This window comes from Culex pipiens, chromosome 3 (assembly GCF_016801865.2).
Source record: "Culex pipiens pallens isolate TS chromosome 3, TS_CPP_V2, whole genome shotgun sequence".
Classification (NCBI taxonomy): domain Eukaryota; kingdom Metazoa; phylum Arthropoda; class Insecta; order Diptera; family Culicidae; genus Culex; species Culex pipiens.
In genome coordinates, this window is record NC_068939.1 from 56,056,322 (window position 1) to 56,072,844 (window position 16,523).

Below are 16,523 nucleotides of genomic sequence, written 5' to 3' on the forward strand. Positions count from 1 at the left end.
CCCTTGTCCGCTGCCTTATTTGTTTTTTTCCTCAGAGCTTAGGAGCGAACCCGGAAAAGCCGATTTACTGTTTTTGGACCATTTCGCTTTTTTTCTTCTCTCTTCGTGCCATGACGTCTCCGGATGCTACTTTAATAATGCAGCTGGTAAACTGTAAATTTGAGGCGGCAAATCAACCGAGAAAGAAAGGGTTTAAAGGGGCATTTAAAGGGGTCAAATTGTGGGTAAATTTTCCAAGAAGGTTTCTGGGTGGAATTTTCCTGGTGGAAGATTGCATGCCAAAATCTTTTATCAATTAATCAAATTTGTTATTTTTTGTCTGGGAAAAATACAGAAATGCGAAGAATGAGAAATGAATTAGTAAGGCTGTTTCCAAATAACACAGCAATTACTAAGTTAAGAGACATTCCGATATTGTATTCAAAAATGCTAAAATAACTACAATCACCCAAAATGACCTCTTTCCTCTGTGACGGCTGCTCTGAAGGGTTCAATTCAGAGCAGCCGTCAAACTGGGAAAACAAAAGCTGCACAAAAAAAGTAATGGAAAAGTGATTACAAGGGTCCATTTTTGGGCTTTATATGCAAATGCGAGAATTTCCCGGCACATCGCTAAATTGTTTTCCAATCTCTTATCGGCTGAAATTATTCTGTTGCCGAGAATTGGCTGTCACTTTTTTGGAGTGAGGAAAAGCCACTTCAAAAAACTTTTTTTTTTATCAATTTGTTACCCCAAACTCAACAGTAACGCGGGAGGAAGGGAATGAAAAATCAAAAATGCAAACAGCTGCGGTCCTATGGCCTTTGAGGGTTCCTTGTCCAACCCACCCACCTTCTCGCACTGAAAAGTTCATTGATTGTTTTGTGCCCTTTGCGCAGCGCTTTTATCACTGCCATTTTATCGGCTGTGTTTGCTTTTGTTGGTTTGCCACTCTGATTTAATCAGTCCGCTTGGTTGGGTCCTTGGCGGCTCCGCGGAACGGATTGTGGTCACCACGCGAGGAGCAGGGGGAGTTGGATGGAGTGCCAAAACGGGGCCAAGTGGTCCAAACAGAGCGATAATCGTTTGCATATAAATTGGTTATAGATGGAAACGCGAGGAGCTGCTGCCGCCGCCGAGAGATAATGGATAATTTTTCCCGAAAATTGTTATCAATTGGGGAAAAGTTTGAGCTTGGAGCGTTGAGGAGGGTGAAGTTCGATGTTTAAATTCAATCAAGTAATTGAAATAGAATTTGAGCGAAAAATATGATCAATGAACATTTTATTGGAATTTAGTTTAATTTCTGTAACTTTATATTAAAAGAAAATAGTTAACATAATCAAATAGATAGTAAAAACATTTGTTTGCCAAAGTATTCATAACAGTTCATGTTGGTTTTTCCGTTTTAAGATTATGTTGGTTTAACAAATTCAATTCAACAGATTACATTGATTTTTATTGATAGTCTTTAATTAAACTTCCCGATTCTCACTCAGCTGCAGTAACTTTTTTTTATATGAACACCTGTCCCAGCGTACATTCTGGAACCTTGGAATGTCAATACAGCCGGCAAAAGAAGCACCAGCTGATGAACTACTGATACACGACCCCAAAGCTGCACCTGTCACAACATCTGGAGACTGCGGGAAGGGCGGACAACGTCACCAGAAGTAACCACATTCTCCATTTCAGGAGCAATTATTGCTGATTGCAATCGGGTTACACCGCCCTCACATGCACCTCCACTTGGTATAGAGCTATGTTTTCACTACACAGCATTAGTGTCACTCAGGATGACATTCCCCGGTGGTCACATTGTGAAAGGGCGAAGGAATTATTAAGACGAAGGATGAGTTATGTTTGGACGACGAGCTTTTACACTTTGTTAGTATCGATTTGAAGGAAAATAGATGGTGAGGAGCTGACACTCAAGACCTCAAGCAAGTAATGGTGCTGGAAATGTGGCACCTGTTGCTTACAGTTTAAAGTGAAAGCTGATACAGCAAGAGTATCAATTGAATTTCTATTTTAATTGACAGCCAGGTACTGGAGCTAACATGCTTTTGATTTGCTTCGGTGCGCAATTATGCATTAGCCTGTCCCATTTTGAGGTCATGTCGAGGAATTTCAGGTGCTCACTTCTTAAATGATAGATTATGATGTTAGGAACAATGTTTTCTTAGACAAGAAAAAATAATAAAATACTTTCTCGCACCCCCTAGTCGATTTACTGAAAAAAGTCACTTTTTTGAACAAATTTTCTAAAATCGCTTGGAATCAATACAAAAACTGTTTCGATCAGGTGTGTATTATCTTCAAACGATAGGTTTTTGTCCATAGATTAAGATGCACTATCAATATTGGACGAAAATTTAAGTTTTTGGACTCTCCCAGGCGGATTTGTGTCGAAAAAATCGCATTTTTTCGAAACTTTTTTCAGAAATGTTCATTTAATTCAGGGTAGCCTATTTTTCCCAGTGAAACCAATACGTGCAGCTTGTAGGAAATTTCATGGCGAACATTTTTCCCTCTGAGAAAATGCAATTTCAACACTCCAGAGCCGAGATATTTGAGTTTTAGTGAGGAAAAAAGTGCCAATTTTCAAAATTTCTCAGAATTCTGAAGCAAGGCCTACTAATTACACGATGTAGCAAGCATATGTCTCAGAGGTCAGGGTATGCTTTTTATAGTAATTTTGGCCGCTGAATCCGAATCTGAAATCAAATTTCGTGCAAACAGTGATGTTTTGGAGCTACACCCTTTTGGAATGTTATTTGCGTGTTTAAGAGGCAGTTTTTGTAAATATTGCTCGGTTTGTTCTAAAGGTCGTATCGAGGTGCTCCGATTTGGATGAAACTTTCAGCGTTTGTTTGTCTATACATGAGATGAACTCATGCCAAATATGAGCCCTCTAAGACAAAGGGAAGTGGGGTAAAACGGGCATTGAAGATTGAGGTCCAAAATACATAAAAAATCTTAAAATTGCTCGCATTTAAGTAAAACTTCATCAATTTCAACTATCTTAGATGCATTTGAATGGTCTTTTGAAGCACTTCAAAATGAGCCATAGACATCCAAGATTGGTTTAACTTTTTCTCATAGCTTTTGCAAATTACTGTTAAAAATTGTTTTTTTTTTTAAACCTCAATATATTTTTGCAACAGCCTCCAACACCCATACTCTTTTAGTTCAAGTTAGGGAATTTCATGGACTATAAGCCTACGGTAATAACTTTTTTGGCCAATCGCAGTTTTTCTCATAGTTTTTTCGATTTTTCTATAACAAACATTTTACAACGTTAGTTATTGTTCTGTTGTTTAGTCTCACTTTTGTCATATTCGAAATCCTCGGAAAATTCAAACTCCAATGCCCGTTTTACCCCACTTCCCTTTGTCTTAGAGGGCTCATATTTGGCATGAGTTCATCTCATGTATAGACAAACAAACGCTGAAAGTTTCATCCAAATCGGAGCACCTCGATACGACCTCTAGAACAAACCGAGCAATATTTACAAAAACTGCCTCTTAAACACGCAAATAACATTCCAAAAGGGTGTAGCTCCAAAACATCACTGTTTGCACGAAATTTGATTTCAGATTCGGATTCAGCGGCCAAAATTACTATAAAAAGCATACCCTGACCTTTGAGACATATGCTTGCTACATCGTGTAATTAGTAGGCCTTGCTTCAGAATTCTGAGAAATTTTGAAAATTGGCACTTTTTTCCTCACTAAAACTCAAATATCTCGGCTCTGGAGTGTTGAAATTGCATTTTCTCAGAGGGAAAAATGTTCGTCATGAAATTTCCTACAAGCTGCACGTATTGGTTTCACTGGAAAAAATAGGCTACCCTAAATTAAATGAACATTTCTGAAAAAAGTTTCGAAAAAATGCGATTTTTTCGACACAAATCCGCCTGGGAGAGTCCAAAAACTTAAATTTTCGTCCAATATTGATAGTGCATCTTAATCTATGGACAAAAACCTATCGTTTGAAGATAATACACACCTGATCGAAACAGTTTTTGTATTGATTCCAAGCGATTTTAGAAAATTTGTTCAAAAAAGTGACTTTTTTCAGTAAATCGACTAGGGGGTGCGAGAAAGTATTTTATTATTTTTTCTTGTCTAAGAAAACATTGTTCCTAACATCATAATCTACCATTTAAGAAGTGAGCACCTGAAATTCCTCGACATGACCTCAAAATGGGACAGGCTATTATGCATGCATTGAGCTTAGTACTCCTTACAACATTGTGTTCATCACTTTCTCATTCTAGTTTCCATGTCCAATATGTCCATAGTGATGGGGACGATCCCAGATCCTGTAATCTCATCTGGTTTAATAGTTTTCTCCAGCTTTACATTGTCTGCAAACAACAAGCGAAAGTTTCTCCTTCGACTGGTGTGTAACCCCACAGAGTTGACACAGGAGAACCTTACGCACAGTTTTATAGCTTCCAGCGGCCAGATTTTCCACATGTTATTCTGCTGATTGCACTAATGGGACACACCAGCACTAAACTACTCCGTCCTAACAAGGACAAATATACTCACCACCTTCACCTTCACAAAAGCTTCGTCAGGACACTATCCGGTGCTGGTATCTCCCTTGGAACGACGACGGTGTCTATCGATTCTTCGAAGGCTTCGATCGTTGGCCCCCTGGAGTCAAAAGTTAAACATGGACACAGTTTAGCAAAACTGTAAACTACTTATGCAAACTGTTGTCGTTGGGAAAGTGGCTAGAGGGCCGGGCTTTGTCATCGAACTTGGATTTGTGTTGTAAATTGGTCCTCCGGAGTTTGGTGAATGAACCAACTAACCAATATCGTTTGGGGTTAGAAACAAGAGACAACCGAAAGGACAATCTTATTGTTTATCGCTGGGCTATGACATTACAAGGTCCAGGGAAAAGGTCAGGAATTTAATTATCAACAACAATGTGCATTGTAGTGGGGATGCACTCGATGGGAAGGTTGATTTTAATTAACCTGAATTCGGAAAACTATTGTAATTTTTTTTTTGATTTGGTGACCAACGAGAAATATTTGGAATATCAGTAGAGTTCCACGAATAGGGGTTAAAATCCACCCTTGATTGCATTTCCACTACTAAATTCAAGACCAACATTTATGTATGAGATCGACTTGGCGGTCAAGTTGCATCACAGTACTTTTAAAGTCATGTTTAAAGCTGATCTAATCACATTCCTTTAACACTGGAACGCCCAACGCATGTCCAACTTACACGGACGCCCAAGCCTCCCAAAAAAGGTGGAACGGTAACTTCAACTCGCTGGTTCTCGGGCATTGATCAACCAATCAGGACGATTCTTATTTCCAGTGATTTGTAAGAATGTCTAGATGATCCTAAAATTTTGCAGAACTTGATTTGAACAAATCTGTAATTTCTGCGACCGAAAACATCGTTCCACCTTTTTTAAAACAATTGCCTCCGCGGAATCTTTGGCGATTTTTTTTACACGCGAAAAAAAATAGTCGGAACGATGTTTTTGATCGCAAAAATTACAGATTTGATCAAATTAAGCCCTGCAAAGTTCTAGAATCATCTAGACATTCTAACAAATCACTGGAAAAAAGAATAATCTTGATTGGGTGAGTTATGCCCGAGAACCAGCGAGTTGAAGTTACCGTTCCTACTTTTTTGGAGCCTTGGGCGTTGGAATGTTAAATTACTAGTACCTGTTTATGAATTCTATATATTAATCAATTGAAATGATGAAATTCATTACAATTATTTGTTTTTCTTTTTCAGGTAACTCAACAGACCAACATCATTACATTTGAGTTATTGCATAATCAGGTATGTAAAGCTGTAAGACGTTAAAAACGTAAAAAAGTCACTCGGATATTTTGATAATCATCTTGTTCCAAGTCTTGACCATGCGACTTTGTTAAAACGAGTTTAAAAAAAAACGGGTTTTGTACCATAAAAAAACGATTTAAAAATCATAGTTTTTCAGCACATTCTACAGCTGGGTGGGACAAGACGAACAACCCGTTGGGGCAAAAGGAACAATGCATGAAAAATGTATTGAGTAGTTCTCTACGAAATCGGTCTTTTTTCTTTTTTATTTATCAATCCGACTGAAACTTTTTTGGTGCCTTCGGTATGCCCAAAGATGCCATTTTGCATCATTAGTTTGTCCATATAATTTTCCATACAAATTTGGCAGCTGGCCATACAAAAATGATGTATGAAAATTCCAAAATCTGTATCGTTTGAAGGATTTTTTTTTATCGATTTGGTGTCTTGGGCAAAGTTGTAGGTATGGATATGGACTACACCCAAACGGCGGTCGCATGATTGTGATGCATGGCGGCATTAAAGTATATCAGAATCTGCATGAAAACTGTCCTCATGCATTTTTTGCGATATAGGGGTATGACATTTTTGCCCGTTACCGACAATTATCGACATTACCGACGGCTTTTTGTTGTATTTCATAAAAAAACCCTTAACAGAACGAGAATTGAACCACCAACTTCTTGATTAATGATTCGACACGCTACCACCACGCCATGGACGCTTGATGAAATGTAGGTGAAAAAGCACCAATTCTTTTTTTGGAGTGTTGCTCGGGGACGGGCCAGCATTATATGTGTTGGTGAGAACTGCAGATCGCTGACATGTTTACACGCGGGCATAAATGATCTACGGGCTTGCTGCAAAAAATGTTATAATATGTGACATTTTCTGCAGCAAATCCACTGTTGCAGATTTTGAGATATATTTTTCCTTTGGGTGTACACTGAAAAAAAAATGATACAAGGAAAAACAAAATGGGTTATTTTTTATTTAACTTTTTGTCACTAAAACTTGATTTGCATAAAAAACACTATTTTAATTTATTTTTTATTTTTTGATATGTTTTAGAGAACTTCAAATGCCAACTTTTTAGACATTTCCAGGTTGTGCAAAAAATCTTTGAGCGAGCTATGAATTTTTGAATCAATACTGATTTTATCAAAAAATCGAAAAATTGGTCGCAAAAATTTTTCAACTGGGTAATTCTCCGCCAACTCACACAGCAGTTGCCCCGACCCCTCTTCGATTTGCGTGAAACTTTGTCCTAAGGGGTAACTTTTGTCCCTGATCACGAATCCGAGGTCCGTTTTTTGATATCTCGTGACGGAGGGGCGGTACGACCCCTTCCATTTTTGAACATGTGAAAAAAGAGGTGTTTTTCAATAATTTGCAGCCTGAAACGGTGATGAGATAGAAATTTGGTGTCAAAGGGACTTTTGTGTAAAATTAGACGCCCGATTTGATGGCGTACTCAGAATTCCGAATAAAGGTTTTTTTCATCGAAAAAAACACTAAAAAAGTTTTAAAAAATCTCCCATTTTCCGTTACTTGACTGTAAAAAATTTTGGAACATGTCATTTTATGGGAAATTTAATGTACTTTTCGAATCTACATTGTCCCAGAAGGGTCATTTTTTCATTTAGAACAAAATTTTTCATTTTAAAATTTCGTGTTTTTTCTAACTTTGCAGGGTTATTTTTTAGAGTGTTACAATGTTCTACAAAGTTGTAGAGCAAACAATTACAAAAATTTTGATATATAGACATAAGGGGTTTGCTTATAAACATCACGAGTTATCGCGATTTTACGAAAAAAAGTTTTGAAAAAGTTGGTCGTCATCGATCATGGCCGTTCATGGTCACCCGCGACAGACACGGACGACGAAACAAAGAGAAACGCAAAAAGTAACTTTTTCAAAACTTTTTTTCGTAAAATCGCGATAACTCGTGATGTTTATAAGCAAACCCCTTATGTCTATATATCAAAATTTTTGTAATTGTCTGCTCTACAACTTTGTAGAACATTGTAACACTCTAAAAAATAACCCTGCAAAGTTAGAAAAAACACGAAATTTTAAAATGAAAAATTTTGTTCTAAATGAAAAAATGACCCTTCTGGGACAATGTAGATTCGAAAAGTACATTAAATTTCCCATAAAATGACATGTTCCAAAATTTTTTACAGTCAAGTAACGGAAAATGGGAGATTTTTTAAAACTTTTTTAGTGTTTTTTTCGATGAAAAAAACCTTTATTCGGAATTCTGAGTACGCCATCAAATCGGGCGTCTAATTTTACACAAAAGTCCCTTTGACACCAAATTTCTATCTCATCACCGTTTCAGGCTGCAAATTATTGAAAAACACCTCTTTTTTCACATGTTCAAAAATGGAAGGGGTCGTACCGCCCCTCCGTCACGAGATATCAAAAAACGGACCTCGGATTCGTGATCAGGGACAAAAGTTACCCCTTAGGACAAAGTTTCACGCAAATCGAAGAGGGGTCGGGGCAACTTTTCCCGATTTCGTGTGAGTTGGTAGAGAATTACCCAACTTCATTTTTCGATGTAAAATCAAATTTGTAATCAAAAATTACTGTAGTGAATTTTGATAAAGTGCACCGTTTTCAAGTTAAATCCATTTTTAGGTGACTTTTTTGGAAATGGTCGACGTTTTTCATTTTTTTAAATTGGTGCACATGTTTGCCCACCTTTAAAAAAAAAAATTTGAAAAGCTGAGAAAATTCTCTATATTTTGCATTTTTAAACTTTGTTGATACGACCCTTTGTTGCTGAGATATTGCCATGCAAAGGTTCAAGGTTTGAAAATTTTGAAAATATTTTTTTCGAATAGATAGGAAAATTTCTGGAATGTTTCATATTTTAACATTGAAAATCGGACCATTAGTTGCTGAGATATCGACATTACAAAATGGTGTGTTGTTTGGGTGGGACTTAGAAAACATCAATTTTCTTGTTTTTAAACCTTTGCATGGCAATATCTCAGCAACTAAGGGTCGTATCAACAGAGTGCAAAAATGCAAAATATAGAGAATTTTCTCAGCTTTTCAAAATTATTTTTTTTAAATATGGGCAAACATGTGCACTAATTTCAAAAAAAGAAAAACTTCGACTATTTTCAAAAAAGTCACCTAAAAATGGATTTAACTTGAAAACGGTGCACTTTATCAAAATATCACTAAAGTACTTTTTGATTGCAAATTTGATTTTTCATCGAAAAATGAAGTTGAAAAATTTTTGCGACCAATTTTTTGATTTTGTGAAATAATAAGTACTGATTCAAAAATTCATTGCTCGCTCAAAAATTTGTTGCACGACCTGGAAATTTCTGAAAAGTTGGCATTTGATGTCCTCTAAAACATATCGAAAAATAAAAAAAATTAAAAATATTGTTTTTTTTTGCAAATCAATTGTTAGTGACAAAAAGTTAAATAAAAAATCACCAAAAATTTTTTACCGTTTATCATTTTTTTTTCAGTGTAGTCCATATCCATACCTACAACTTTGCCGAAGACACCAAATCGATGAAAAAATTCCTTCAAAAGATACAGATTTTTGAATTTTCATACATCATTTTTATATGGACAGCTTTCAAATTTGTATGGAAAATTATATGGACAAACTAATGATGCAAAATGGCTTCTTTGCCCGAGCAGGGGTAAATAACACGAGAATACCAAATTTTGGTATTACTTGGGCAAATAACAGGGACCAAAATGTGCCCTTGGTTGCCCAGTAATAGATGGTAAAATACCATGAAATCATACCAAAGTCCAGTATGTGGAAGGGCACAACAATACCAAACCATGTTATTCCAAGGGTAAAATAATACCTCAAAATAAAACCATTTCAATACCAAAATGAGGTCTTCTGGATTTTTGAACATTGCTTGAATACCATGGTTTGCCATGGTTTAATTTTTAGGTATTCCCGCGCCCTTGGAAAATCAGATTTTGGTATTCCTGTGGTCTTCCACATACATGATTCTGGTATGATTTCATGGTATTTTACCATCTATTACTGGGCAATCAAGAGCACATTTTGGTACCTGTTATTTGCGCAACAAATACCAAAATTTGGTATTTTCATACCATTTTTAGTGCAACAGCTGCAGTTAGTGAAAAAACGGAAATGATCCATATGCAACAGCCAAATCTACTCACCTGATGATTCCTTGTTGTTCTTAGTGATATTCTTCACCACATCGAATGCATTTGTCGTTGATGAACGGCCTGTGTTTGAAGTTCTTGAAGATTCTAAAAATAACAAGATTGAAAAATAAGTGTTATTAAAATGAAACTGGATTGAAATTCACTAAAATTCAATAAAATGTCGATTAACTCGTTTTTTTAAGTATTTGGTTATCCCAACTTAGACAAATTTCAACGTTTTAAAAAAATCTTAGTGGGTATATAAAAAAAAAATTAAAATCAGCTTTAACATTTTTGGGTTTCAAGTCATTTTAGCGCAAAAGTAATTATCTCATCAAAATTTATAAAAAATTGAGGAATTGATTGAAACCTTTCAATACCAAAATAATACCAAAATGTGGCATCCTAACTTAGAAATTTTTCCACAATTTCAAGTCATTTCTTTAGGGGGTATATCAAAAATGTATGCAATCAAGTTTGAAATTTCCGGTTTTCAATGAAAGCATTCGCTTTGAGACATCATTTTAGTGCAAAATTAATTATTTTGTCAAAATTGGTCAACATTTTCCCATAGTTTCAGAGGAATTTGATAAAACACTTTAATACCAAAATAATACCAAAATGTGCCATCCTGACTTAGAAAATTTTCCACAATTTCAAGTCATTTCTTTAGGGGGTATATCAAAAATGTTTAAAATCAAGTTTGAAATTTCCGGTTTTCAATGAAAGCATTCGCTTTGAGACATCATTTTAGCGCAAAATTAATTATTTTGTCAAAATTGGTCAAAATTTTCCCATAGTTTCAGAGGAATTTGATAAAATACTGTAATACCAAAAGAATACCAAAATGTGGTGTTCGACCATTGACAAATTCTGCAATTTTGCAATATCAAAACAATACCTCAAATTGGTATGATAGCACATTTTGCTCTTGCATAATCCTTAAGACAAATTTTAAAGGGTCCTGGAATAACAAAATTTGGTATTGATACCAGAGAAAGGTATTATTACGCATTTCCCTTGTTATTTACCCATGCTCGGGTGTGCATACCGAAGGCACCAAAAAAGTTTCAGTCGGATTAAAAAATACAAAAAAAAAACAAATGACCGAAATTTGAGAGAACTGCTCAGCTGCATGTCTTCTTTTTATTTTAAAAGTAAGTTCCGTTACTTATTTAAAATTTTTAAAATTTAATTTTGGCTCATCGATTATTTAGAAAAAGCTATTACATTTTTCATATCAAATTTGTTGATGTATCAATTTCTGAACATTCTTTATGTTTTTCTCAATTTTTGATAGCGTGCTTATTGATTATTATTTTTTTAGCAAGGAAGTCTTAGTTTACGATATTATGATGATATTGTTTCTTGTACTAATGAGAAAACTAAATTTGAACTTAATAGTTCAGGAGAGCACAAAGTCATTGATTTCATTTAATCTTGGTTTTGAAACCAGATTACTGCTTCAAAAAATGGAATCGTTCCACGATACGAAATTTTAGATTGCAAGCATTTCTGGCTCATGCTCAAGTTCATATCGCTGCTGTCTGGCTCGAAACATTCAACAGGAGAAGCATTTTTTCCTGTATTCCACTAATGGGAGCATACCGAAAGGATTATATCATCATTGTTGCAAACACGTACACTCCAACATACACTACCACATATCTACGGAAAAATGGTTTCATCGTCCAAACATTTCCCACACAACCCGGCCTTGCCAGAGCCGGAAAATAAACCGATAATGACCATATAAATGGGTTGGCTTAACTGGAGCACCACGCTGCAGACGCTGGCGTTCCTTTTCCTCCTGGTCCTGGCATCGACCGGCCACCGTCTACTTACTTTTGAGTTGGATCCTGCCCCAGGCAGGCTCGTAGATTCTGGTTACGTGAAAAAGTTGTACTAAAGTGGGAAACGATATTAAAAACCCGGCACCAGGTCACCAGCCTTGGCCACTGGCCATAAGCCGTGGGCGCGCTGGAGGCCACTTTAGGACCAGATGGGCTCGGGTATCACGTAAAAAATGGACGAAAATCCCCCCAAACTAATGCTCAGAGCTTGACGGTGTCGAGGGGCTTTGGAAAGCCGTGCGGTTGCCGACTTCCGAGAGTGGTACAAATGGTTGCCGCCCGGAAAAGCGGTTTCTATTATTTTTACGCTAAGCTAGAACTACGTCCGGCTTTCGGGGATTGTGGACTCTGGCTGGAATCTGCTCCAGAGAGGGGTCCCTTGTTAGGGGAGGGTTGCTTAAAGTATAAATCGTAGATCGCTTTTGAAGTTGTGATGGATTCTCTTCAACTATTGACTGACATCCCCTACTGAGAAAAATGTATATAAAAAGTGCATTTTTCACTCCAGCTTGATCCTACATCTCTATTTCAGTATTGCAACAAAAAAAACGGCATCATGCTGTTGGATGCAGGCTCGTGATATAATATTAAATGTTTCTAGGCGAAGAACAATGTTAGTTGGCAAAACGACGGCGACGACGACGTTGGGGCCCGCGCTCAGCTATTGTTCTAAATCCGTTTCCTGCTCCGCGAGGCCAATGAGCCAACCGCGGACAAATCGGTGCAACAGGATGCCGGATCCTAGCGACAGTGCAGAGGGATGGAGGTGGGGTAATCCTGGCACAGGCAGTTGGCAGAAACAGGAACGGTTCGGTTAGATTTTGGCAGGTCCTGTGGTTTACCGCAAAACAACGAAGATTGCCCAAATTTAGACATTCATGATGCGGACCGGATGGTTTTTCATTTTCGAGGTTTTTGTTGAGATTAGTGAAGGTGATGTACAAGTATAACAATTGGCATGAAATTTAACTAAAGTTTGGACTAGACTAGAGTTCAATTTCGGTCACTCTAATAGTTAGCATAGACAAGACATATTTAAAGCCGTGATTTGTCTGCAAAAAAAAAACAAATATTTCTTTTCAATGATGCACAAAAGATTTAACAGAAGTGTTGCCAATTAATGTTCCTTATTTGGCATGGAATTGCCAAATGATAAAAAAAAATCATTCCACACGGAAAGGGGATCCATCGCCAAATCGCGATAAAGTTCGCTAAAACTAGCGAAAAATGTCGCTAATTTCTCAGCCTGCACAAAAATTACCTAGAATCGCTAATTTTTTTCGCTGGTTTGGAAACCGATGAAATTCTACCAAACCAGTGAAAAAAAACACTGGTTTGGTGAAAAATGTCGCTGTTTGGGGAATCAGCTTTGCTAGAATCAGAAAATTTTCTCGCTGGTTTGGAAAAAGGCAGGGCACCAAAATCAACCAGGAGATTATTGTACTGGTTTTGGGAAACAATTCGCTGGTCCAGCGGATTTCTTCACTGAACCAGTGTTCTTTTACGCTGGATCAGCGTTTTCTATCGCTAACGTCCGGGTTTTTTTTCCGCGGCAGCAGCTCGTACCAAAATCAACCAGGAGATTATTCTACTGGTTCCGGCAAAAAATCCGCTGGTTCAGCGAATGTTTCCACTGGACCAGTGTTTTTTGCACTGGATCAGCGTTTTTTATCACCGACGTTTGTTTTTTTGTTTTGGCGGCAGAAGCCTATGCCAAAATAAACCAGGTTGTACTTACTTGCCACAGCACAAACTGTTCCGCGGTCATGGTCAAGTTCCTCGCCTACACAGAAAAAAAAATTGGGTAAATTTACATCATTTATGATGTACCAAAAGTGCACGTCATTAATGATGCTAATTTACATGAAGTTCATCGGAAATTTAAATGCCATCCGATGTAAACGCGCCGAACAAAAATGTCACGAAAACATGTAAATTTCCGATGAAATCTACGTAAATTTACCCAACCAAAAATTTTTTTTGCTCCGTTGAATCTAGAATCTGATGTAATTTTCAAATACTTTATAGCCTGACGAAGCATAAAAAGGTACACCTTTGATTAACTTTATGGTCAAATTTAGCACCTGAAAATATTCAAAAAGTACGTTTGTTTGACCAGAAAGGAAAACTATAGTGAACCATTTAAACTGTCAAAGGCAAAGAATTTGTAAATAATGTCAAATTCTAAATCCAACAGAGAAATATACAAAATAAACTGGGAACAACTAGTCTTGTAGATGCTAATCTAACGATTATTGCATAAATAAGGGCTGGAAGAAAAAATAACCTACGTGCCAAATTCACCGTTTTATCAAACCGAAAGTTATGAATGATTTTAAACTGCTGAGCCATTAGTTTGATCATGGTCCGCTTGATTTGAAGTATTTACAAACCTAGTCGTTCAGTTTGTGATCATGTAACCTCGTGCATGCCAAAATCACAATGTCAGCATAATTCTCGGTACTTCCAGTCGTGTTTGCCTTTACAAAAATGCCTCGATCCCTGTAACGAAAAAGTAGAGGATTTCTAAGTACAAAATAACGAGTTTTCTAATGATCTTTTAATTATTTTTTTATAATTTTAATGCAACATTTGAAAACGGCACATAAGCAATTTTACAGCTGGAACCATGTCTCAAATCATTAGACAATGCGTAACTACTTTTTGAACACAGCAATGGTTGAAAGGTACCAGCACTTTATGTTTTGTAGAAAAAAAATACTCAGAACTGTCAGCATTAAACATGATTAATTCCAATGTTTTCTCGTGCTGGTCCAGAAATAATGTGCGGAAAACACTTAATTTGTAAAAACATACCATATCCACTTGAATCAAGGCCATCCAGATCGGCCTTGAATTTGATCTTTCCAGGAATTCTAGCCGTTCTTGCGGCTCTCCCGGCGCTGCCTTGGACGTCGGGATTCGGGTCGATGTGGCCGTCCAGCCGCGATTGTATGAGCATTGTGCTGTAAGGAAATTATTTTAAATCACAAAAAGTACGGGGGAAAACTAAAACAAACCTGCAAAATTGAGTCCCAAGCGATGGATGTTCACGATTTTGCTTCAAAAACGCGAAAACAGATGAAAGAAACTGTAGAAAAAAACACAAACACGTTTGACATTTCGGGCGTTTATGTCGTAATTCGCGAATGTCGACTACCCCTATATCTAGACAGTGTTGCCATATTTGAATTGGTTAAAATCTGGAGCAACATTTGAAAGGGGCAGTACGACATTGCTTTTACTGCATTTCGTCCCATTTAAACGCGTGCAATGAAAGGCCGTAAGAGCAATGTCGTACCGCCCCTTTCAAATGTTGCTCCAGAAATTAACAGCGCTGAAAATCTGTATAACTATATTTATGTATACATGAATCGAAAAAATCTGTAAAGTGGTTTTAGGACAAATTTGCATTATAAAAACTGGATTTTTTTAAGTTCAGCCAATTCAAGTCAAAGGTACCGTTATCAGGGGTGACATTGGGTCTGGGGGGTGAAATTGGGTCGTATAAATTTCAGCAATTTTGTATGACCCAATCTCACCCCAGACCCAATGTCACTCCTGATGACGGTACCAGTCAAAGCACGAGAGCTGTGACGGGGTGACTTTGATAGGTTTGAGATTTTTCCGCAAATTGAGGAGTAAAAAATAAATACGTACGAAATTGTATAGAATCATACTGACCGTAGTAGAGAAGTGTAAAAAGTTCTTCTAAAAGAAGTTTTCATAAAGTTTTGATAAATTTAACAAATGATGAAAATTATGTCCCCCCGGAATTCAAATAAGTAATTTGAACGATGTCATCTGGTGACATGGAGTGAAACTTTTACAACCGTCACGTTTAATTTCATAGAAGCTTGACAGAAAATTTAACTCCATAGGTGAAAATAGGAAATACTTTAGAATTACTGATAAATATAAAGTAAAAATCATTGAAGAATGTTTATAATCGATACATTTGTAACTTAATCGATGAAATTTATTTAGGCCGTTATGTCCCTCGCCTCTGTTCAAAGTCGAGGGGGGCCTAAAAAATAAAATAGTTTGAAAATTGAATTTAAGAGCCATGGTTTTAACAATTGAATGAAAAAAGTGTTTTAAAATGCATTATACACCATTAGTTATCATTAGTTTCCAAAATATCTAAGTATTGACGAAAATTCAATATTTTGCTAAAAAAAAGTTTCTGCGGTGCTGTGCATTGGAATTTCATAAAAATTCAAAATATTGGTAATCCAGCCCAAACATGCTAAATATGATTATCAATGCAGACGTCTATTTTCATTAAAATTTTAAAGTTTTTTGAAAAAATATTTTTTTGCTCCCAGATTTTTCGGACAAATTTTGAAGGGGTGCGACATTAACTTTGAAAAATATTTGCAACGGCCTTACTTCCTTACTAAAAAAAAGTATTGCTTATAGCGAGATAAAATCACGTTTCTCCTTCGCTGTGACTGACAGGAGATTATAGCCGCCTTACTACCGCAGTGTAAAAATCAGCAAGTTGAACTGAAATTCTACGTTGATTTGGCTGTCAACTTGATTTGTTTTGAATATTTTCCAAAAAGTCAGCTGAAAACTCAAGGCAACCTTTGACAACAGCCAACAATTTGTTTCTGCGGCTGTCATGTGGCCATTATCCTGCGGTCATATCAGCGCGCGCGAACTCTAATTATAGACGCCCACGA

At 36.7% G+C, this 16,523-nt stretch overlaps 1 protein-coding gene and 1 long non-coding RNA gene across 23 annotated transcripts in view; one reads left to right on the top strand and one right to left on the bottom strand.

Annotated features, from left to right (window-relative positions):
• LOC120428611 (potassium voltage-gated channel subfamily KQT member 1) overlaps positions 1–16,523 on the top strand; it is a 404,586-nt gene that overhangs the window by 64,699 nt on the left and 323,364 nt on the right. The gene's annotated exons all lie outside the window — the stretch shown is intronic.
• LOC120420370 (uncharacterized) lies at positions 13,633–14,968 on the bottom strand. Its single transcript, XR_005605844.2, has 3 exons — positions 14,856–14,968; positions 14,653–14,801; positions 13,633–14,337 (listed from the first exon to the last, which is right to left on the bottom strand). It is a non-coding gene; the product is annotated as an uncharacterized LOC120420370 (long non-coding RNA).